We start from the raw sequence: 25,305 nt of genomic DNA on the forward strand, positions 1-25,305 counted from the left end.
ACCCTTGAGTTGATGCTTGAAGTCAGTCATCTTGTCTCACTGCTACTCATCCTCAGCCTTCCTCATGATCAGCTCTACAGCGAAGTTTATTGAGGCAACATTATACAATAGAATTCATCACCTGGTTCTCAACTTTTCTGATTTGATCTGAATATCGACTTTTTATCATTAGTGATTTTGAGGGGATCAGATATACAGGTTGGCTACCCTCTAAAACAGATAAAAAATGTGTCCGCTGTCTGGACTGACTGAATCAGATTCTCTGATGGATGCCTGAGCATCTTTAACTTGAAACAACTTCTTTGGTGACTCTGATGCACACTGTACTGGGCCATTGAATAGCAGAAGGAGATCAGGTAACTATGCTGTTAGTTTCACTATCAGATAGCCTGAGACCAGGACTCTGGAAAGCTATGAGAAGTACTGTAGACGTACAGGTAGGAAATGGTGATTGAGAAGCCTTCTAAGGAAATGGCATACAGAGAAAGACAGATACCATATGTTTTCACTCTTATGTGGATCCTGAGAAACTTAACAGAATACCATGGTAGAGGGGAAGGAAAAAAAAAAAAAAGAGGGTTAGAGAGGGAGGGAGCCAAAACGTAGAGGCTCTTAAAAACTGAGAACAAACTGAGGGTTGATGGGGGGTGGGAGGGAGGGGAGGGTGGGTGATGGGTATTGAGGGGGGCACCTGTTGGGATGAGCGCTGGGTGTTGTATGGAAACAAATTTGACAATAAATTTCATATTTAAAAAAGAAATGGCATATTATACAGTTGAGGAAGGATGAATACAGAGTCCTAAGGACCATTTATTGAATACCTCACTTAGGAGGGAAAGAATTTCACTTGAATTCCCTTCTATAGGATAAACCTACAGATAATTGAAGACAGACTACTCACCTTTTTCTAAAGAAAATATTCCACTTACCTGGTGCTGAGTATTTAAACATTAAGCTTGCCAAGGCTAGATACTGTAGTTCGAAAGGGCTATTAATCATGAAGTTTCTCATGTCATAATAGACTTGGCACCAGCTAAGAAAAGTGAATAGTTTTTCCTCTTCTGCTTGTTCCCACATGATCTCCTCAGTGCAAAGGAGCCTCAAATGACCATGCGTTAGAAAATGGTTCCTCTGTTTTTTGCTTTACTTCTGTCCTTTCTCAGCTCTATCTGGAAGCTTCTTTCCTTGGGATGATTAGAACCCCCCTATGAATCAGCATGTGTATTAGAAAAGACACAGAAGATAGGGGTGCTCGGTTGAGCGTCTGACTTTGGCTCAGGTCATGATCTCACAGTTCATGACTTTGAGCCCTGTGTTGGGCTCTGTGCTGACAGCTCAGAGTCTGGAGCCTGCTTCGGATTCTGTGTCTCCCTCTCTCTCTGGCCCTCCCCCTCTCATGCTCTATCAAGAATGAATAAATGTTAAAAAAATTTTTTTAAAAAGAAAAGACACAGAAAAGACCTAATTTTTAAAATCTACTGGTTTTAATATTTTTGATGTTTGACTTTTGGGGGACAATGAGGTTTCCACCTTGGTTTCTTTGAACTATAGAGTCTAAACTACAGAATATATAAAATTCTGTCCACCATCCTTTTGTACTGTGTCTTGTTGTGATCAGAGAAGGTTGGAATTAGAGAAGCTATTGTGTAGTATTGGTGTATATAAAATCTTTGGTAAAATTCTCTCTCTGAATCAGGCCTAGAGGACTAAATCATTGCTGGTCTCCCATACATAGTGGATGCCATGTGGAAGAGAACTGTTCTCTGTCTTCTCTTAGTTTATCTTTGGGTCTTTGTGAGGTATAACTGCTAAGATGTGCAGCCTTAATACTGGCAATACCTTCAGCCATAAGGACACAACCCTCTTGGTTGCTAGTTGCATTCTGTGTGTTTTGTCTCTGTCAAAGTTTCACGGTCAGAATGCATCCTAGTAGACATTGATTCTCCTGTGTCCAGGACTCATGTTAGAGTCACTGCCATAATAAAGTTGGGGAACATAATCATCATAACATGATAATAATTCACTAATGTGACCATTTGTCCAATGTAAGGTAATTGCAAAATTAAACTGAAAAGCATGCAGAAGATATAGAATTCTATGACATTAATTAACATGAAAGTGGAGAGCTAACTCCAGCATGTGGGGAAATATTATAAAAGGAGGGTGTGATGGGATAGTATCAATTAAAATTAAAGAAAAGGAAAGAATTATATGTGCTTCAAATAGGATGATTTCAAGAAAAATGTTCAGGAGATATCCTGCTGAAAGTTGCAAAGACATCAAAAAAATTTTTTTGCGGTCACCTGGGTGGCTCAGTGGTTAAGCATTTGATTTCGGCTCAGCTCATGATCTCACAGTTTGTGAGTTCAAGCCCTGTGTTGAGCTCTGTGCTGACAGCTCAGAGACAGATCGTGCTTCAAATTCTGTGTCTCCCTCTCTGCCCCTTGCCTGCTCATACTTACTCTCTCTCTCTCTCTCTCTCTCAAAAATAAACATTAAAAAAAATTTAATTTTTTGCAAAGATTTATAATCGTGAAGAAAGATTAAGCAAAAATGGAAAGTGTTCTACAGTAATGTCCTCAAGTTATATTGGTAAAATTACACCAAAAACAAAAGACTATTTTTGCTTTGTTTATTATAAAAAGTACAAAGTTGAAAACAACATAAATTCAGATATATAAGACAAACTTGTTTTCAGTTCAGTTTCATTTTTCAACATAAAATCCCTAATCAAAGTATCTTTTTCTTTACTTGGTATGTACTATGAAATTTTGCTTAATTTACATCAGTCAGGGTCTTGGTTGGAAGGCAAAGGCACAGTGGTAATTGAGGAGAGTTTACTATTTACAAAGGTCTGGAGAGGTTTTAGAGAAACTACCAAGGTAAAATATAGCACCCTGGGGCTAGCAGTAGTGGGAAGTCAGTTGGAAATCATTTACGTGAACTAAGAGATAGTAACTATATGGAGAGTGTCACCTTTGGTAGAGGCAGGAACACAGCCAACTCACAGTGAGGACACAGCGAGGAGCCAAGAAATAGTCTTGACTTCCCTCTCCTCCTGCCCTCTACTTTCCCACTAGTGCCTCCAAATGGCCAAAACTAATTGGATGCCAGAGTGCAAAGATACCAGATTCCTAAGGCACAGAGCAAGGTGAGAGATGGAGAGTAGAGATTGTGAAAGCAAGTGGAAAATTCCAGCATAGCTTTTGAAGTGGATTCACTTTAAATTTTTTTTACAAAAATTTTAACATTTATTTATTTTTGAGTGACAGAGAGAGACAGAGCCTGAATGGGGCAGGGGTAGGGGGGCACAGAGAGAAAGGGAGACACAGAATCCGAATCAGGATCCAGGCTCCCAGCTGTCAGCACAGAGCCTGATGTGGGGCTTGAAGTCACAAACCGTGAGATCCTGACCTGAGCCAAAGTCTGACACTTAACCAACTGAGCCATCCAAGTACCCCCCCCTTTTTTTATTTTTGTTGACATTTATTCATTTTTGGGAGACAGAGACAGAGCATGAGCAAGGGAGGGGCACAGAGAGAAAGGGTGAATTTTTTTAATGTTTATTTGTATTTGAGAGAGACAGAATGAGAGAGAGAGAGAGAGAGAGAGAGAGAGAATGAGAATGTGTGAGGAAGGGAGGGGCAGAAAAAGAGGCAGAATCCAAAGCAGCCTACAGACTGAGCTCTTAGCACACAGCCCAACTCTGGGCTCTAACTCATGAACCATGAGACCATGACCTGAGTTGCAGTCTGATGCTTAACCACCTGAGCCACCCAGGTGCCCTGAAATGAATTAACTTTAAGTGGACTTTTTTTTAAGGATCTATTATCTTCAAATAAAGAAGATGGCTTTCTGTATTCAAGGAGTGTTTGGCTAGCATAAGAGAATGGGACTTTGAATGGCTTATTTAAGATGCATTTTAATGTAGGTCTAAATTAGCTTTTATAGTTACAATATGTACATTTACTAAACAATTACTGGCATGGTAATATCCTGCAGAATTCCTCATACATACTCCTGCCCCATTACATCTCTACAGTTTGGTCTTTGAAAAGTTGACTTTCTGGAGCTATGTGTATAAGACTCAGTATTTATACAAATTTAGTTCTAGAATATTTAATTTGGATCATTGTTTCAGTTTATTGTGATCTTTCTGGAGCCTGATATTTTATCATCTTTCTTATCAGCTGTTCCTCCTAGCTTTTTGGCACACTTAAGAATGATGAGGTTCTAATGATCATCAATTCATTGATAATAGTGTTATCTTGAGCATGCATGTGGATGGAGCCCTAAAGTGTAGTACTACAGACTGTACAGCAGGATGGTAGAAATTCATAGTATATTTGGGTAGACTAAGTTGTGCTACAGTAACAAGTTAACCCCGCACATCTCAGTGAATTTGCACACCAAAGTTCATTTTTCACTTACGCTCCAAGCTTCCTCTGTGTACTTGTGCTCACAATTCGCTAACCAGTATTAGTTGTATGACTCCAACCTAGCTATATGGCATTTAAAAGTGTGGGGCAATACAAGAATATTTGGTGACATTAACTTTGAGATGCCGTCCTTTGACCAGTTTTGAATCAGTGATGTTTTTGAATGTACAATTTTGAATTCATGTATATTTCTCCATCTTTTAATGACTTACTCATTGCCATTTATAGACTAACAATCATTAAGTGGATACTGTATAATTTCAACTTTAGGACTATCCAGTCGGATAAGCAGTTTCATTTCCCTTTTACAGATGAGAAAAGTAAAGCTTAGAGATTGTCTTGACAAAGTATATATAGTCAACAAGCAGAGGAGAAAAGATTTAAACCAATCAATTCCAAACACACATATTGCTCCTTACTACCTGTCTATCTAATCTCTTGGCCAATAATGAAATAAAAGAAAGGGTATGTCTCAGGTCAGATTGGAAATGAGATGAACTGATTTTTCATACTGTCCAGCAATTCTTTCTTCCTTTACACTCTGGTACCACATTCTCTTACTTTTATTCATTTGCCCTAAGCTCTCATTCTCTTTCTCCATCAATTCCTCTCATAAGAAGATCTGAGAAGTCACTTACTTTAAAGTAAAAATGACTGAATAACTTCTGTCTTTCATATTTGAGTTATTTATTAAAGACAGATTATTCTGCAACTAAAAAGAATATATCTCTAGCTATGAGATATCAAACCCCTTTAAAGGAGCTTATTTGAAAAAGGCATGTTATTGTTATCCCTAAAATTATATGTCTGCTAGCAGTGTGATGTTCAGGGACAATATAGTATAATAGAGGGGCGTCTGGGTGGCTCAGTTGGTTAAGCATCCGGCTTCGCCTCAGGTCATGATCTCACGGTTTGTAGGTATTAGCCCGGTGTCGGGCTCTGTGCTGACAGCTCAGAGTCTGGAGCCTGTTTCAGATTCTCTGTCTCCTTTTGTCTCTGCCCCTCCCCCACTCATGCTCTCTCCTCTCTCACTCTCTCTCTCTCTTTCTCTCTCTCTCAAAAATAAACAAACATTAAAAATACATAGTGTAATAGAATGAACTTTGAACTCAGCAGCTGAATTAAATCCTTGTTATACTTCTGGTATCTACAGGACCTTAAACAATTAATTTAAATTTCTGTGATTCTTCATTTTCTCATCTGTGATATGAATTAAATATTGCCTACTTTATGTATCTTTGTGAAGATTAAAGAGGTACTGCACATAGTAAGTACTCAGAAATAATTAAGTGAATGAATGAATGAGTGCATGAATGATGTCTATAATGTGCCCAGCAGAGTCTCTGTTCAGAAAAGGCAGTAAATACTTGTAAAGGTGAAGCTGGGGCCAGGGTAGGGTAGGTTAAGGGAAGAAAAGTTAGCAAATGGAGCCAAGTACAGAAACGAAAAAGTCTGCATTTCAATCCAAATCCATTTTTTACATTCTAGGTTTATGTGATATGAGAGTATAAGATCATTTATTTTGGAATCTATCCCCCAGAAATATCTATATACATATTGTATGTCTTACTATCATAATACCTAAGGATAATTTGCTGTGATTGGGATGGTGTGCATAGTGGCATTGTGACTAGCCAGGACCCTTCCTTGAAATCACTGGCCCTACCTGAGAGATGTGACCAGGTAGAGTGGAAAATGACAGGAAATTCCAGTCAAGTTGTAGCCTCACTGGTTGACAATATGAACAGTGATGATTCTTGGTCATTTTTACATTGCTGCAGTAACAACTCTTCTAAAATGTTGAATTGCAATAATGCAAGTTTTTTCTATAAATTTCATTTAAGAAATTATAGAAAACAGAAAAAGCAGGAGGATGCACCCAGGGGATGTGGGGGATGTGATTGAGCATTTCTCCTTTTCTTTTAATCATTGTGCATTTCAGATATTTCAAACCTGGAAATATTTCTGAATACCAAGGAAGTTTTGATATATGAATAAAAAAGTAACTTTTGAAATATTTCTCTGACTTAAATTATTAATTCATTTTAACTTGCTTATTGGGTATAGCAAATCATATCTGTATTAATGGTGAATTTATGTGATGGAATGGACTTTACAGAAAAGAAAATAGAAATTTCTCTTTCTTTCCCCCTTGTCAAACATTATATGAAAGTGTTTTCTCAGTCAGCTTAAGACAAGGCTATTTCCCAGGCTAAACGGGCAACTGTTGTGTCTCAAGAGTTTTCAATTGTGGTATAGCTCTAGAGAAAAACAGAAGATTGTATAAATTTGGAAATTATGTCTACTCCATATTGTTGAGTCTCTAAGAGATTCCAAGATACAGTTTCCAAGGAATGTCTAGATATTTTGGGGATATTTTAGATATTTATATAAAATAGCCTCCTACTTCTTGTTTCTCTCTCTCTCTTGTGATAGCCTCTGCTTGACTCAAGATGAAGGTCACTATCTGAATCACATAATAGCATGCTGCTTTTTGTTCCCAACACCCCAGGTGGCTGATGGCATTTCCCCTCAAATCCCCCACAGAGTTTCAGAGCAGAAATAAAACCCCATGATAATTCTTATTCATGCTCTGTTGATCCTCCTCCTTTGATGCCCTGACCAACTTCTCAACCTGTTTCTATGCTGACCTCATTACTTATTGACTTATTTCAAAAAGGAAACGGCAAATTTAGATTTTTTTCTTTAAATGTTATTTTTACCCACTTACAAAAAAAAATATGCTCATTACAGACCATTAATAAAATGTGGTATTGTTTAGAATCAATAATAAAATCATAGACTATTATATTTTCTTAAAATATTTTTCCTCCGTATCAGGATTTCTTTTTCAACCTCAGCATTGCTGACATTTCAGAGGGAATAATTCTTTGTTGTTGAGGCATGTCCTGTGAATTCTAGAATGTTTATAGCATCCCTGACCTCCACTCAGCAGAGTAGAGATGCCGGCCAAAACTCCCTACCATCCATTGTAATAATCAAAATCTCTCTAGATGTTACCCCTTGTTGAGAACTACTTCCTAGTATTAAAACAATTAGAATTTCACTGTCTGTACAATTTTATATTCTGCTTTTTAAGCTAACTTTGTATAGTGGAAAATTTTCTGTATCATGAAAGAGGCTTGAAATGGTGATTTATACTGGCTGAATTTTCTTGCATGGATGGATGGATGGGTAGGTAGATAGGTAGATAGATACATAAATCTAGCTAGCTGGATTTATTTATTCATTTACTCATTTATTTGAAGTATAGTTTACATACAATGTTACATTAAAGTGTACGACATAGTGTGACTCACAATTCTGTAGATTATGCATTGCTCACTGCGTTAAGTGTACTTAACATCTATCACCACACCATGGGATTACAAAATTATTGACTATATTCCCTGTGCTGTACCTTTTATCCTTGTGACTTGTTTTACAGCAGGAAGTTTGTACCTCTTAATCCCCTTTACCAGTTTTGCTCATCTCCCCACTGCCCTCCCCTCTGGCAACCAGCAGTTTGTTACAAGTATTTATGGGTCTGTTTCTGTTTTTTGTTTTGGTTCATTTGTTTTGTTTCTTAGATCCCACATATAAGTGAAATCATATGGTATTTATCTTTATCTGGCTTATTTCATTTAACATTATACTCTCTAGGTCCACTCATGTTGTCACAAATGGCAAGATGTCTTTCTTCTTTATGGGTGAGAAATATTCCTGTGTGTGTGTGTGTGTGTGTTCACATCTTTATTCATCTATGAATGGACACTTGGGTTGCTTCCATATCTTAGCTGTTATAAATAATATTGCAATAAACATAAGGATGTATACATCTTTTTGAATTAGTATTTACATTTTCTTTGGGTATATAATCAGTAGTGGAATTACTGGATGATATGGTATTTCTATTTTTAAGTTTTGGAGGAACATCCATACTGGTTTCCATAGTGGCTGCACCAGTTTACATTGCTACTGACAGTACACAAGGGTTTCCTTTTCTCTGCATCCTTACCAACACCTATTTCTTGTCTTTTTGATACCAGTCATTCTGACTGATGCAAATGGATAACTCACTGATTTGGATTTCCCTGACGATTAGTGATGTTGAGTTTCTTTCCATGTGTTTGTTGATCATCTGTATGTCTTCCCTGGAAAAATATCTATTCAGATACTCTCCCCATTTTTAAATTAGATTATTTGTGTCTTGGGTTGAGTTGTATGAGTTTTTTATATATTTTGGATATTAAACCCTTACCAGATGTATCATTAGCAAATATTTTCCCCATTCAGTAGGTTGGCATTTTGTTTTGCTGATGGTTTCCTTTGCTCTACAAAACGTTTTTATTTTGGCATAGTCCCAATAGTTTTGTTTTTTTTTTCCACAGTTCGTGCTCACACAGGCCTGTGAATTAGTATAATTTTACTGATAATGACTTGGGTACTCAAAGAAAGCATTGGGCCTTTCCCAGGATCTTGCAGCTGGGTATCAGGGGATTTGGGGCTCACATTTGGGCCTTCTGGTTCCCAGCCTAGTGCTCTTCTTGCTACACCAGGCTGCTTAGGGACACCACTTATTGGGATACAGTAAATCAAGTTCACAAGACAGATGCTTAAAAGGAAGTGAGTTGGAAGTCACTGGAGGAGGGTGTTAGGGAAGAAGAGGGCTTGGACAAGTCTCTGACCTTACCAAGGCTTGAGAGTGGGCTAAGCAAAGAGAAACTAGGGGTAAGATTGAGAAATGGTTTCATTAGCAGTGGAAGGAGAATCCCAATAATTTATTTTTGCTTTTGTTTCACTTATCTCAAGAGACAGATACACAAAAATGTTGTTAAGGCTGACTCCAAGAGATTGGTGCCTATCTAATCTTTTAGTATTTTTATGGTTCCAGTTCTCAACATTTAGGTCTTCAATCCATTTTGAGTTTCTTTTTGTATATGGCATAAAAAAGTGGTACACTTTCATTCTTTTGCATGCAGCTATCCAGTTTTCCCAACACCATTTATTGAAGAGACTTTTTCCCATTGTATATTCTTGCATTCTTTGTCATATATTAATTGACCACATAAGCTTGAGTTTATTTCTGTGCTCCCTATTCTCTATTAATCTATGTGTGTATTTTTGTGCCAGTATCATACTTTTTAGATTATATAGCTTTGTGGTATACTTTGGCATCTGGGATTGTGATAGGTCGTTTGTTCTTTCTCAGGGTTTCTTTGGCTATACAGGTGTTTAATAATTCTATAGAAATTTTAAGATTATTCTCATTCTGTGAACAATGTCATTGGTATTTTGATAGGGATTGCATTGAATCTGTAGACTGCTTTGGGTAGTATGAAACATTTTAACAATATTAATTCTTCTCAATCTATGAACATGGTATATCTTTTCATTTGCTTGTGTCATCTTCAATTTTTTTAATAATGTCTCACAGTTTTTAGAATAGAGACCTTTCACCTCATTGGTTAAATTTTTTTCCTAGGTGTTTTATTCCTTTGATGGACGTGCATTTGAAATTGTTTTTTTTAATTTCTCTTTCTGCTACGTCATTATTAGCATATGAAATGCAACAGATTTCTGTACATTAATTTTGTATTCTTTAACATTAGTGATTCATAAATTCTATTTTTTGGTATAGTCTTTAGGGGTTTTATTTTTTATTTAAATCCAAGTTAGTTAACATATAGCGTAATAATGACTTCAGGAGAACTTAGTGATTCATCACTTATCTATAACACCCAGTGCTCATACCAATAAATGTCCTCCTTAATGCCCATCGCCCATTAAGCCCATTCCCTCACCCAACAACCCTCCAGCAACCCTCAGTTTGTTCTCTGTATTTAAGAGTCTCTTATGGTTTGTCTTCCTCCCTGTTTTTATCTTATTTTTTCTTCCCTTCCCCTTTGTTCATCTGTTTTGTTTCTTTAATTCCATATGAGTGAAATAATTTGATATTAGTCTTTCTTTTTTCGCTTAGCATAATACTCTAGTTCTCTCGATGTTGTATCAAATGGCAAGATTTCATTATTTTTCATCACCAGTACTATTTCATTGTGTGTGTGTGTGTGTGTGTGTGTGTGTGTGTGTGTGTGTGTATATATACACACACACACACACACACACACACCACATCATCTTTATCCATTTGTCAGTGAGTGGCCATTTGGGCTCTTTCCATACTTTGGCTATTGTTGATAGTGCTGCTATAAACATTGGGATACAGCACTTCTATCCTTTGGATAAATACCTAGTAGATCAGTTGCTGTGTCATAGGATAGTTCTAGTGTTAATTTCTTGAGAAACCTCCATACTGTTTTCCAGAGTGGCTGCACCAGTTTGCATTCCCAGCAGCAGTGCACAAGTGTTCTTTCTCTGTATCCTCTCCAACATCTGTTGTTGCCTGAGTTGTTCATTTCAGCCATCTGACGGGTGGGTATGAGGTGGTATCTCATTGTGGTTTTAATTTGTATTTTCCTGATGATGAGTGATGTTGAGCATCTTTTCATGTGTCTGTCCGCCATTGGGATGTCTTCTTTGGAAAAATGTCTATTCATGTCTTATGCCCATTTCTTCACTGGATTGTTTTTCTGGGTGTTGAGTTTGAGAGGTTCTTTATAGATTTTGGATACTAATCCTTTATCTGATATGTCATTTGCAAATATGTTCTCCCATTCCATCGATTGCCTTTTAGTTTTGTTGATTGTTTCCATCACTCTGCAGGTTTTATCTTGATGTGGTCCCAATAGTTGATTTTTGCTTTTCTTTCCCCTGCATCTAGAAACATGTCAAGTAAGAAGTTGCTGTGTGACCCAAGTAAAAGAAGTTGGTGCCTGTTTACTCCTCTAGGATTCTGATGGTTTCTTGTCTTACATTTAGGTTTTTCATCCATATCGAGTTTATTTTTGTGTTTGTAAGAAAGTAGTTCAGCTTCATTCTTCTGCATGTCGCTGTCCAGTTTCCCCAACACCATTTGCTGAAGAGACTGTCTTTCCTCAGTTGGGTATCTTTTTTCCTACTTTGTCAAAGATGAGTTTGCCATATGTTTCTGGATCCATTTGTGGGTTCCCTGTTCTGTTCCATTGATCTATGTGTCTGTTTTTGTGCCAGTACCATATTGTCTTAACCATTACTGCTTTGTAATACAGCCTGAAGTTCTGAAATGTGATGCCTCCAGCTTTGGAGCCATTTTCAACATTACTTTGGCTATTCAGGGTCTTTTGTGCTTCCATACAAATTTTAGAATTGTTTGTTCTAGCTCCGTGAAGAATACTGGTGTTATTTTGATAGGGATTGCACTGAATATGTAGACTGCCTTGAGTAGTATTGACATTTCTTCAATTTCTTTCATAAGCTTTCTATAGTTTTCAGTGTATAAAAAAATCTTTTACCTATTTGGTTAGGTTTATTCCTGAGTATTTTACAGTTTTTGGGTACATTTGTAAATGGGATTAATTCCCTGATTTCTCTTTCTGCTGCTTCATTATTGGTGTATAGAAATGCAACCAGTTTCTGTACGTTGATTTTTATATCCTGTGACTTTGCTAAATTCATGTATCAGTTCTAGAAGTTTTTTGATGGATACTTGGGTTTTCCATGTAGAGTATCATGTCATCTGCAAAGAGTGAAAGTTTGACTTCTTCCTTGCCAATTTCGATGCCTTGTATTTCTTTGTGTTGTCTGATTGCTGAGGCTAGGATTTCCAACTCTATGTTGAATAACGGTGGTCAGAGTAGACATCCTGTTGTGTTCCTGATCTTAAGGGGAAAGTTCTCAGTTTTTCCCCATTGAGGATGATATTACCTGTGGGCTTTTCATAAATGGCTTTTATGATGTTTAGGTATGTTCCTTCTATGTTGACTTTCTTGAGGGTTTTTATTAAGAAAGGATGCTGTATTTTGTCAAGTGCTTTTTCTTCATCTATTGAGGATATCATGTAGTTCTTATCCTTTCTCTTATTAATGTGATGTATCACATGATTGATTTGAGGATATTGAACCAGCCCTGCAGCCCTGGAATAAATCCTACTTGATCATGGTGAATAATTCTTTCAAAGTATTGTTGGATCCATTTGGCTAGTATCTTGTTGAGGATTTTTGCATCCATGTTCCTCAGGGAAATGGTCTGTAGTTCTCCTATTTAGTGCTATCTTTGTCTGGTTTTTGAATCAAGGTAATGCTGGCCTCATAGAATGAGTTTGGAAGTTTTCCTCCCATTTCTATTGTTTGGAACAGCTTCAAAAAAATAGGTTTTAACTCTTCTGTAAATGTTGGCAGAATTCCCCTGGACTTCCCCTTGCCATTAAGCCCTGGACTCTTGTTTGTTGGGAGAGTTTTCACTACTGATTCAGTTTCTTTACTGGTTATGTGTCTGTTCAAATTTTCTATTTCTTCCTGTTTCAGTTGTTCTCCCCCTTTATCTTTCTCTCTGTGTCCTCTCTCTGCAAAAAATGGCTCCCCACCCTCCACAGCTTTTCTCTCCCCCAATTCACCTCTCTGCACTGTGTACCTGCCAAGTTCTGTGGCTCAAGTAATGCAGATTGTTGTGTTAATCCTCATCAATTTCTTACATGTTCAAAATGGTTTGGTGCTGATCTAGCTACTTTGCAGGGACAAGACAAGCTGAAGGTCCCCATACTGCTCTGCCATCTTCACTCCTCCACTGGTGATCATTTCTAAGTGTTCACAATTTACATTGTATGAGAGGAGGGGGCAGGGCTCTGAGGCCTCTATTTACCCAAGGGTTATAGAGTGTGGCTTCTTCCAATGGGATGAAGTAGCACATGAAATTCAGGAGCTACCATTATAACCATTCTCCAAAGACCCAGCATCTCTGTTCCTACTTAGCTAGGCCTTAGTGGCTTCTAATATCTTTTGCCTTGGCATTTCCCTTATTAGGGATGTTTGATGTTATTGTAAAATACTGCTATTAAATTAGTTTTGAAAATGTTTAGATCTCAATTGTCAGGGAGTGATCTCCCTGTTTGCAGGTGTCCTGGAACTATAGAGCCTAGGGAATATTTTTCTATGTACTATTTCTTTTTGTGTATTCAAGAGGAAAATTGCTTCTATATATTTTCATTGAAGGGTTAGATTACACATAAATGTGTACAGAAAAAATGCTTTGAGTTTTAGACCTTACACTTTACATAACCAGTTTGGAAGAGTAATATTGGTGATAATGTCAAGTGCTTGCATTTATGTCACTCACTCACTGACAAGTATTTATTAAATGTATATTATGTGCTAGGCAATATTCTATATGCTGAAGATACATCAGTAAAATCCCGTCCTGTGAATATACTTTAATGGGGAGAGACAGTATATGTCATGGCAATGACTGTGGTCTTGAGTGTTTTTGAGATGTCTTGACATACTGCCTTATTAATACACACCCTGCAAGCCTTTAGGATAATGAAGGGAAACTATTATTACCCAAATTTGTAAATATGAAATCAAAGATCAGATAGGTTATAGGATTTATCCAAGGTCACGTGGCTCATGTAAGGGACAGATGGCAGGACCTAATACATGCTACACCTGGGAGAAGTCAGGCACAGAGCCACAGATTGAGTTACCTACTAATAATTCCTCTAATAATTCCTTGGAAGAGACTTAACTATGCGATAATATTCCATAGGCTGCAGGGGGTCTGCAGGATGTGGTGGGAAGAGTGCTGGACTCAGAATCTTCTGGATAAAACTTCTAATGGGAACTGGGTGGATAACAGGAAAGGAATAGTTGTGCTAATACCTTTGTATTCACGTTCATTGACAAAATACGTCTATAGTCACTTCTTTAACTTATCTGCATGATCATGTGAGATAAGCAGAATTGTGGGCTTTTCTCCATTTGTCATATCTGTGAAAACTGAATCTCAGAGAAGTTAAGTGACTTGGCTAAGACTACATGGTTAACCAATGGCAGAATATGTCATGATAGAGAAGTGCCAAAGCCATATTTTCTGTGTACATTTTCTCTTTGAAAATTCATCAGACTTTAGACTGTAGTACTCACAGGAATGAGATAATCCTAGGTATGTTATTTATAAACTCTGTGTGTGTTGGTCTAAAATAGTAGCAGTGGTCCCTTGTTGCAATGTCAGGTGCATTTCCTAAAACAGGCAGGCACACCACCTATACCCTCCCCATGGACTCAGCCTGGTTATTTGGAGAATACAATGTCTTTTCATTCATCCACTTCTTTCAGGAGGACTTGCAAGCTGAAATTTATTGGGAGCCTGGCTTCCCTTATCTGAGCTAAGAAAGAGAAGAATAGGTTACAAGACAAATGTAAGGTAATCTTTACAAGTAATGGGATATTATTGATAGAGTCTACTCAGACTCAAGGCAGAATTTTGAAGTGGAGAATAATGGTCTTATGGGTTCTTCCTTGTCCTTTTTACATACCAACTTAAAACATAATTTTTGGAATAGACAAGGTATACACAAAGGCTGTAAATGTGAAAGGTGCAAAAGATTAGACAGTAAAATCAGAGACTTTTATTAGAATATTGATTTTGGATCTTTAAAAAAATTTTTAGTTGACACACAACATTGCATTCATTTTAGGTGTACAACATAGTGATTCAGCATCTCTATATGTTATGCTATCACAAGTATATCTGCAGTCTGTCACCATACAGCACTATTCCCTGTGCTCTATCTTTTATTCCTGTGAGTTACTTACTTTGTAATTGGAGGCCTGTATGTCCCATTCCCCTTCACCCATTTTGCTCATCTGCCTACTTCCCTCCTCTCTGACAACCATCACTTTGCTGTCTATAATTAGAGGTCTGATTGTGTTTTTTGTTTATTCATTTGTTTTGTTTTTTAGATTCCACATATGAGTGTAATTACATGGTGTTTTACTCAGTCTCACTTATTTCACTTACCATAATACCTCCTAGGTCCATCCATGTTGTTAGAAATGGCATGATCTCATCCTTTTTTATGGCTGTGTAATATCGCATTGTATACAATGAATTTTTTGTATACACACACACGTGTGTGTGTGTATATATATATATATATATATATACACACACACACGTGTGTGTGTATATGGTGATGTGTGTGTGTGTACAGGTACTTTGTGTGTATACACACATAATCTTCTTTACCTGTTGGTGACTTATAAGCTGCTTCCATATCTTGATCATTATAAATAATGTAGCAATAAACATCAATTAAGCAATGCTCAATCAATGTGCATTTATCTTATCAAATTAGTGTTTTCATTTTGTTTGGGTAAATAACAAGTATTGGAATTCCTAGATCATGATACCTCTATTTTTAATTTCTTGGGGGAACCCTCCATAGTGTTTTACACTGAGGCTGCACCAATTTACATTCCCACCAACAGTGCCAGAGAATTCTTTTTTCTTAAAATAGACTTTTTCTGATCCCCTTCCCCAGTCACCCAGTTCCCCTTGCCATAGGCAATATGTGCCTTTTCTCCACAATTTTGGAATCACCCTTTCTGCTCCATTTCTTTCAGTTTGTTCACTAACTGTTCATGAAACCCAACTGTCTTCAAAGAGAAAAACTCATCCATCCATCCTAATCAGATAAAACAACTGATGTTAGGGTTTTAGTGGCTGATTATGTGGTATGCTTTGCACCTAGTGCTATAATTAATAGGGGTTTTCAATTCAAAGCATTTATTTAATGTACTAATTTTGAAAAGCATTATAAAAGTCATTTTTTTAACATTTATTTATTTTTGAGACAGAGAGAGACAGAGCATGAACGGGGGAGGGTCAGAGAGAGAGGAAGACACAAAATCCGAAACAGGCTCCTGGCTCCAAGCCGTCAGCCCAGAGCCCGACGCGGGGCTCGAATTCATGGACCATGAGATCATGACCTGAGCCGAAGTCAGATGCTTAACCGACTGAGCCACCCAGGCGCCCCTAAAAGTCATTTTTAAAGGGTGAAGCTAGATAACTTTATATCCTTCTTGAGAAAGCAGTATAGAATTCATTAACCTAGGCTTTATTTTCCTCATCTATTAAATGGGAATGCTAATATAATATAGCAATGTTTATCCCATAAAATTTTTATGAGGATCAAGTTTAGATGATTAAAGAACTTAGCAAAGTACCTGGAACATATTAAGTCTCCGTGATCATCATTGTAATTATCATCATATAGTTGGTGTCTATCGAATGGTTTCACTTGGCTCCTGTGTTCCTAGAAGCAGGCACAGTCTTCACATCATTGGTCAGGGCCCAGCATTCATCAGTTGTCCTTAAGGAAAAAAAAAACACAAGTAGTGATGAAATGTCAAGATGTCCCTTGAAAGTAGACAGGAGTTGAATAGACACGACTTTGGGCTAGAAGACAAATGTAGATATGTACATCAGACTGTTTACACTCCTCTCTTCACAAAGTGTGACCGTTTCCACTGTAGAATCACATCTTGATACTTACTTTAAAAAGATTTCAAACCCAACCACAGTCCTATTCTCACAGAGCTCCTGGGCCAAGGGAGCAGGTGTTAGGAGCTATTTCTGAGCTCTACTGTCTGTGTGAGCAGCCACTTGGAGCCAAGGCCATCAAGGCCTGACTGACCTAGCAGTTCTGGTAGATAAGATTGCACTGATTTTTACTCTTCTGATATCAGAAAAAAACTCCAGCCAGTATGGGCAAAGGAAACATTCAAGGCACCTTCCTTGCTCCTTTTCTGATTTTCTCTTGACTTTCTGTATGTGCTATAAGCAGTATTAGACTAAAACATTCTTTTTCTTACTTTCTGAGAAGGAATTCTAATTATTCTGCAACCCTTGTACCTGGGGGCTGAGGTGGAGCGTTTTATTGCTTTTTAATATCACTTTAATTGAGAAGCCATATCATGACTTAAATTATGGTTCTCATGTCTTCCATTTCCATTTTCAGCCCATAAAACGCTCAGTTAATAGCCAGAGATCATAGGTCTTCCTGAAAGAATAGGAGGAGCTGGCTTTGATAAAGGGGTGATTTCTCCAAGTTGAGGTGATCATTCAAAATCTCATTACAAATATATTTTTTTCAAAATACTTCATATGTCCTGAGAAAGAATATTTAATAAAGAAAACATACCTCTTCATGGGGGAAGTACGTATGGGTAGGTTATGAGTGAAGCAGGAGAGGTTAATACCCATGTGCTTAATAGCAGATTGCCTGATGATCTTACAGAGAATGTATATTTTGGGTAATCAGATACTCTGTATAAGACACAATGTGCAAATGGCTTCCAAGACATGTAAGATGTGTCCAAAAAATTTTCAAAAGGAAAACATTACCTTCACCACAGCACATCTGGTAGGATGGTTTTACTGCCTCACAGATCCGCAGAATTGGGTAAATCATTAACATTAGATGATGGCACATTTTTGTCATTTGTTCATCTAGGACCCATTTTCATTTAGTTAGCTATTTAAAAATAGATGTTAAGGCCCTAAGGTGGGAGCCTGCTTTGCACAAACAGGAAATTGCAAAACCGCCAGTGTGGCTGGAAGATTATTAGAAGATGAAGTTAGAGAAGTAGCCTGGTGCCATGCCTGTGCAGGACAAGGGTTTAATTCTATGTGAGATGAGAAGCCATTGGTGGGCGGGAGGGGGGAGGTGATTACACGATTTGGTATGAATTATGTTTTCAAATGACCACTGTCGTTGTTACTTTGGGAAGAAGCTTAGCATGGGTAAGAGTTGGTTCAGGGCTGACATAAGGAGAGCAGTTAATATGCTGTTCGGATTCAAATGAGAGATGGTACCCATGTTTGATGTGAGGAGGTTGTGTTGGGAGTCAGGAATGGTGAATGGGTCTCAAAACTACATTGTGTTTTAAGGTTCACTGAGTTGTTGGCAGGATGGGGAGAAGTCAAGGTTTCTATAGTCCTTTTAATTTTGTAATCTGTATATGGTCTTCGTGGTAACTGTATTTAAAGTATTTGAGTAACCACAGGTTTCATTTCCCGACAAGATCAGGGACTGATAGTGTTTCTCAGAAATTTTTTCCTTCATTGCACTAACTGGTTCATTCTAAAGGTTTGCTTAATCAACCAAGAGAATTACAGTTACTTACACTAGGTTTTCTGCACACCATCAATTCCAATAATTCTGATTAAAGAAACAAAAGACTGGGCTGTTGTTAGAATTTTTTAAATGACTTTTTCCATCCTTGAGGAAGACTAAGAGTTCCATTAAAAAAAAAGTATCCCATGCTGTGATCTCTTGTGACTCAATTTTTAATTCACTACTTTATTTTTAAGGTTCACCCATAATGACATATACACCTAGAGTTCATTCATTTTCATTGCTGTATAACAATTTATTCATTTTCCTGGCAACGGTCATTTGAGTTGTATGGAGATTTTTGCTGTTAAAAACAATGCCGCTGTGATCATCTTTGTACATGCCTTCTGATGCATGTGGGCAAGAGTTTCCGAATGAGTATGACTGGTGGTATAATTGCTAAGTCCTAGAATTTATTAAATAGTTCATCTTTAAAAGTATTCCCAAATTATTTTTCAAAAGCAGTTGTATTGCTGACTATTGTCAGCAGTGTTTAAGAGATAATTAAACACTTGTCACACTTGATTTTGTCAATATTATCAACCTTTGCCCACCTATTGGGAATAAAATACTACTTTTTTATGGATTTCTTGATTACTAATGAGGTTGATTATTGTATATTCACACAACATTTTATTTCTTCTTTTATGGAGTGCCGGTTAGTAAGTTTTGCCCATCTTTCTAGTGTGCTATTTTTTATCATTAATTTGGAGGAGCTCTTTAAATATAATGACTAGTCATTTTTGTAGCAAACACTTTTTCTCAGTTTGTAGTTTGATTTTCACATTCTTTTGTCTTTTGAGTAAGAGAATTTAATTTTAATGTAACCAGGTTTATACCTTTTTTTTAGTTTATTTAAAATCAAGTTAACATACAGTATGGTATTGGTTTCAGAAGTAGAACTCAATGATTCATCTCTTACATATGACACCCAGTGCTCATCCCAACAAGTGCCCTCCTTAATGCCCTTCACCCATTTGGCCCATCCCCCCATACCCACCTCTCCTCCAGCAATGCTCAGTTTGTTCTCTGTAATTAAGAGTATCTTGCAGTGTGCCTCCCTTTTTGTCTTATTTTTCCTTCCCTTCCCCTGTGTTTATTGTTGTGTTTCTTAAATTCCACCTATAAGTGAAATATATTTATCTTTCTCTGACTGCCTTTAGATGATACCTCTTCCTAATTTGCACTAGGGCCCGATACAGACTGGTGAAAACTTTATCCCTAGGCCACCCAAAAACTGCTTTTAAAGGGGAAGGTACAATGATGGCCATCCATCTACTGACTTCCAGTTCATGGCTTCAAGTAATGTAAGGCGAAAATTCTCACAGCAAATGGATTTATTGACATCTCATAATTTAGTGACTCACATAGCCCCTTCCAGGAATCTCTACGGCACTCTCTGAAGGAGTGCTTTGTGAACAGAAAGAATGGAAGTGTATGGGGCTCAGGAGTGGCTGAGCTGGTTGAGCGTCTGACTTCAGCTCAGGTTATTTTGATGAGGTCCCAATAGTTCATTTTTGCTTTTGTTTCCCTTGCCTCTGGAGATGTGCTGAGTAAGAAGTTGCTGCAGCCGAGGTCAAAGAGGTTTTTGCCTTCTTTCTCCTCTCGGATTTTGATGGCTCCCTGTCTGACATTTACATCTTTCATCCATTTTGAGTTTATTTTTGTGTATGGTGTAAGAAAGTGGTTCAGTTTTCCCAGCACCATTTGCTGAAGAGATTCAGCTGGAATGCTGAATCTATTCCATTGGATATTCTTTCCTGCTTTGTCAAAGATTAGTTGGCCATACATTTGTGGGCCCATTTCTGGGTTCTCTATTCTGTTCCATTGATCTGAGTGTCTGTTTTTGTGCCAGTATGTTATTCTAAATTCTTATTCAGATATATTGTTAACCTGTTTTGAGCAATTCTCTGTGATCTCTTCTTTACCTTTATTTTGGGGAGAATTCCTCCGCCTTGTGATTTTGGCTAAGTTTCTGTCCTGTGTGTGTGTGTGTGTTTAATGTTTATTCATTTTTTGAGAGAGAGAGGAGAGGGGAGAGTGTCAGAGAGAGAGAATCTGAAGCAGGCTCCAGGCTCTGAGCTATCAGCAGAGAGCCCAGCACAGGGCTCCAACACATGAACCATGAGGTCATGACCTGAGCCCAAGTCGGACCCTTAACCAACTGAGCCATCCAGGCTCCCGTCTTTTGTGTGTTTTAAAAGCTTGTTATGTGCCCTACACCTGAAAGTACTACTATATTAAAAAGAGGTCATGCACTGTGCAGGGGCACGGCACCCCAGGAAGTGTTTGGTGTATGTTGTATACACTCTACTGTTGCATTTTGGCTGTTCCTATCCCACTGGTCAATCCTCTGCAGAGCTCCTCCTTGCTTATTGTGGTGGAGTGTTTCGATCATCGACTAGGTATGAGCCCTGGAAAAAAAAAGAGGGGGCCTGATCCCACAAAAAGAGAAAAAGGAAAGGGGAGAAAAGAAAACCAGAGAATCAAAAAACTGTAAGTCTAATTCCAGAGAAAGAGAAAGGAAAATAAAGAATAAAAGATGGAGAAAGTATAGAATAAAAATTACTGATCAAAATATATATATGTGTGTGTGTATATACATATACACACATCTATATGTATATATACACACATATATATGTGTGTGTGAATTATAAAAAATCAGAAACTATGAGCCTGATTCCAAAAGAAAACAAGAGGAGGGAGGAAAGAAAAAAAAAAGAATTGTCTGTTGTTGCCTGGGGCTGGTGGCTGTGCTGGTTTGGAGGACAGTCTGGCTGCGGTAGGTCAGTCAGTCTTCCTCCAATAGATAAGTAGTTACCAGGCATAGAGGGGCGGGGTTTGGTGTAAGTAGGTCCCGCCTCCATTGGGAGCCACTGTGCTGCTCTCTGAAGTCCCACCATGTTGGTATTGGGGGAAATGGCACCAGCCCAATCTCTCCTCCTTGGACTGGGGATCTCAACCCACACTATTCAGGCAGTCTTCACAGAATAGCCAGGGTGGTCAGCTTGCCCTGAGTCCCAGTTCTCCCGAGACTTCCCCTTGGTGCTCAGCTGGGATTCAAAATCAGGTGTCTTAAAGGACCTGGCACCATGTAAATCTTCTTCCCTGCTCCAGAGTAGAGCCTCTGCTGAAAGGCCTTTGCTGAGACCTCCAAGTTTTAGCTCCTGAGGCTATTTGCAAAAAAGAACTGACACTCTCTGTACTTCTTGTTCCCCAGTCTATGGTCCAGAAAGGTTTTCTTCTTGTACTAACTCAATGCTGTATTTCATACCCCTCTCTCTTTTTTGTCTCTGCACAGAAATGGTTCCCTCCCCTCCATGCCTATGCTATTTTATCTCCCCCAATTCACATGCACATACCTCAATCTTGCAAAGCTGTCTCCCTCCAACTGTGGAGATCCTTCTGCCACTCTGCCGATCGATTTCCTAGGTGTTTGGAGTGATCTGACCTCAGTACAGCTGTGTTTGAGGGCTGAGGAAAATACCCACCCCCCCCCCCACTTCTCCTCCATCTTAACTCCTCACTCTCCTACAACTATTTTTAAATGGTGACTAGTAGGAAAAAATCACACCCAGAAAGCTACTTGGTCCCCATAGACACGATCTCTCATGTTTATACAGCACTTGATCATTCACAAACCCCAATCACAAACCCTCCTTTGAGATTCTACCTTCTCAGGAATAAACAAGACTGAATATATTCATTTTATAAATGGTTATACAGGATGTAACCACTTTGAAAATTGGGAAATATTCTCCATATGTTTAGGAACCTACCTGTAGACAAAAGTTGATAGGTAGTTGTGGCAAGCAAAAATTCTAAGATACTTCCTAACCCAGGATTCCTACTACCTGGTGAGCATATCCTCTATAATCCCCTCCCCTTAAGTGTGAGTGAGCTCATAAATATGATAGGATATAATGCCATTATTGTGTTACATTATGTGGCATTTTTTTTTCAGATGGAATTAAGTAATCAAAAAGGAATTTATTCTGGGTGGGCTTGACCTAATCAGGTGAGATTTGTAAAGCTGTCTGAGACATTCAAAGTGAGAGAGAAATTCTGCTTCTGGCCATTAAAAGGAAAACTGCCATGCTGATGAGAGGAGGGCCATGTGGCAAAGTATGACTGGTGTCCTCTAGGAGCTGAGATCAGCTCCCATTTGGCATCTTTCAAGAAAGCAGGGAACTCATTCCTGTATCACAAGAAAATAAATTCTGTCAGGAACCTGATGTAAAGTGGATCCCCCAGGTGAGGACACAGCTGATCAAGACCTAGATTTCATCCCTGTAAGACCCTGAGCAGATGACCAGCTAACCCATGTCTGGAATCCTGATTCACAGACACGTTGAGGTAATAAATGTGTACTCTTTCCATCCACCAAGTATGTGGTAATCTGTTATACAGCAACAAAATACCAATACACCGGTGCCTGGTTACTTCCAACTTCTGCTCAGGTGACGATCTCACAGCTTGTGAGTTCGAGCCCCATGTTGGGCTCTTGGCTCACAGCTCAGAGCCTGGAGCTGCGTCGGATTCTGTGTCTCCCTCTCTCTCTCTGCCCCTTCTCCACTTGCACTCTGTCTCTCTCTCAAAAATAAGCATTAAAGAAAACCAATACAGTATTGAAACAGGTTCTAGAATCAAGTCACTCACTGGCTAGTGACTGATTTGGGGTCCTGTATACTTTATGCCTGCCCCAGTTCTCAGGTCTAAGATCTGAATCAGTCTCAGCAAACAATGATTCACATTTTACCCTCTTTCTCTCTTCAACCATAGCAGAAGCAAATAGCCAGCAACAGAGAAGATAAACTATGTCAACAATATCAAGAAAAGCAGCTCCAACCATCTCTAATGAGTCTATAGGAGTGCTGCATTTGACAAGGGTATCAGACAGGGTCTGAGTTGGGAAGCTTTGCAACAACACACTCCAGGACTGTGCTGTTTGCTATTCTGATTTCCTAGGGGAACAAGAAAAAGTTCACAAGTGGACTCAATTGCTGTCAAATCAGCTGCCCTACTTGTATCTCCCTGGAGCAGATACTGCTGGCTCTGGGTCTCATTACAGTAAATGGGCACTGTTTCCCCTACTTGTCACTTCTACAGGCAAATGAGGGATGGGGGGGGGGTGGCTCTTGGAAAGTGATGCAACTACTTCTAAAATTATTTTTTGAGATACTTTCTGATATCCAGCAAACACTGCCCCAAGTAGGCAAAGGCCACCTTCCCAGCATCCCTGTTGCAGAAGATAGGATCCCTTTCCTCCTCCCCTGGGAAGGCAGAGATGCCTCCATTCCTCTCAACAATTGCTAGAAATAGTGCCTAAAATGATATAAACCATTTGACACCTCCCCCCCCCCCCCCCGTCTCATGCAACCAAGTACATTATATACATCAAGGTAAGAATAAAATCCAAGAAAATGGGTCACCTTTCTTTTTCTCACGTTGTGGGTAAACTTTTGGGAAAGGTAAACACAGATACAACTGTCTGCATGACTCCAATAGCCTCTAAGTTGGTCTGACTCCAGTCTTGTCTTCCAATCTCTATTTTCCAATCTGCTGAGAGCCATCTTTCTAAAAGACAAATGTAATCAGGTTGTGTCCACAGTCTGCCCTTCTGTATGCAAAGCAAGCATTGCTTAAAAGTTTTCTGGGCCCTAGAGATAAAACACTCTTTTGCATGACTTACAAGGCTCTTAAGGACCACCTGTCAACCATCCCTCCCAGCTCTTATCTTGCACTCAGTGCTCCACCAATTTTGAATTAACTTGGAATTCTTAAGACCCACTATAATCTGCCTCACCTCTAAAACATACTGTTTCTTCCACTCAAAATATTCTTCCTCTACCCCTTTCACCTGATTAACTCTGATTCATTCCCTCAAATGTTAGCTGAGAGTCATTGCCTCAGAAAATCCCTCTCTTTTCCCCCAAATGTGGAGGAGGTCACTGTGCAAGAAGCTTTCTTTCCTCCCTGGCTATGGGGCCATTCAGCACACTCTAATGAAATTGCTTACTCATGGTTCTTTCTCACACTGGACTGGAAACTCATTGGATTTATCCAGTTCACTGCTTTTTCTCCATAACAGTATCTGGCAGAGTAGGCATTAAATAAATGGTGTTGAAGGAAGGAAGGGACAAGTGAATGAAGTCATTTTTTAAAGGATATTTCTGCACAAATTTTATTTGCATATTCAAAGCCCTTTAGAATAAAACTGCAACCCAGTTTCCAAACGTATTCTACAACATCTCTCCACGTTCTGTAGCATCCAGTCATAATGAAGTTATTTCTCACCACACCCCACACAGTTCTAACTCTGAGCCTTTGTTCACATTGTCCCTTCAATAAAAATGCCACACAACACAATGCCACCATCAAGGCATTTCTTCCATGAACACTTACTTGGTTCCTCCGATGCAGAATTAATTTGTTTCCTCCTTGTCCTTACATCATGATCCTTGTGCCTTTGATTTAGCACTTGGGAATTTTTGCCTTATTTATGTGTCTATTCTTTCAACTGAAATACAGATTCCTTAAGGACAGCAACAGTGTTTTAGTGCTCATCACAGAGCCTAAAATAATTCTCAGTAAGTATTTATAATATTATGTAATATTTAGTCAAGTTAATGTAAGCTGATTATGTGCTGTAATATAGCTTTAAGATTAAAGGGAATAGCCATAATTTTTAAGATGATAATATAAACCTATAGATATTACCTGTATATATGCACCAATCTCTGAATGAATGTTTTGTATTCATTCCTTACCATCTACAAAATACATGGTAGTTATTAGTATCCCCATCTC

At 38.4% G+C, this 25,305-nt stretch overlaps 1 protein-coding gene across 2 annotated transcripts in view; it reads right to left on the minus strand.

The window, feature by feature from the left end:
* The window catches only part of PRELID2 (PRELI domain containing 2), a 186,781-nt gene that overhangs the window by 13,877 nt on the left and 147,599 nt on the right, over nucleotides 1–25,305 (minus strand). The window contains exon 7 of one of the 2 annotated variants that reach the window (XR_003415018.2): nucleotides 16,541–16,686. The gene's annotated coding sequence lies outside the window, so the exon portion shown is untranslated. Of the gene's footprint in view, nucleotides 1–15,541; nucleotides 16,687–25,305 lie in introns of those variants that run through there. The other variant, XM_053222580.1, reaches the window with a different exon arrangement.

This window comes from Acinonyx jubatus, chromosome A1 (assembly GCF_027475565.1).
Source record: "Acinonyx jubatus isolate Ajub_Pintada_27869175 chromosome A1, VMU_Ajub_asm_v1.0, whole genome shotgun sequence".
NCBI lineage: Eukaryota > Metazoa > Chordata > Mammalia > Carnivora > Felidae > Acinonyx > Acinonyx jubatus.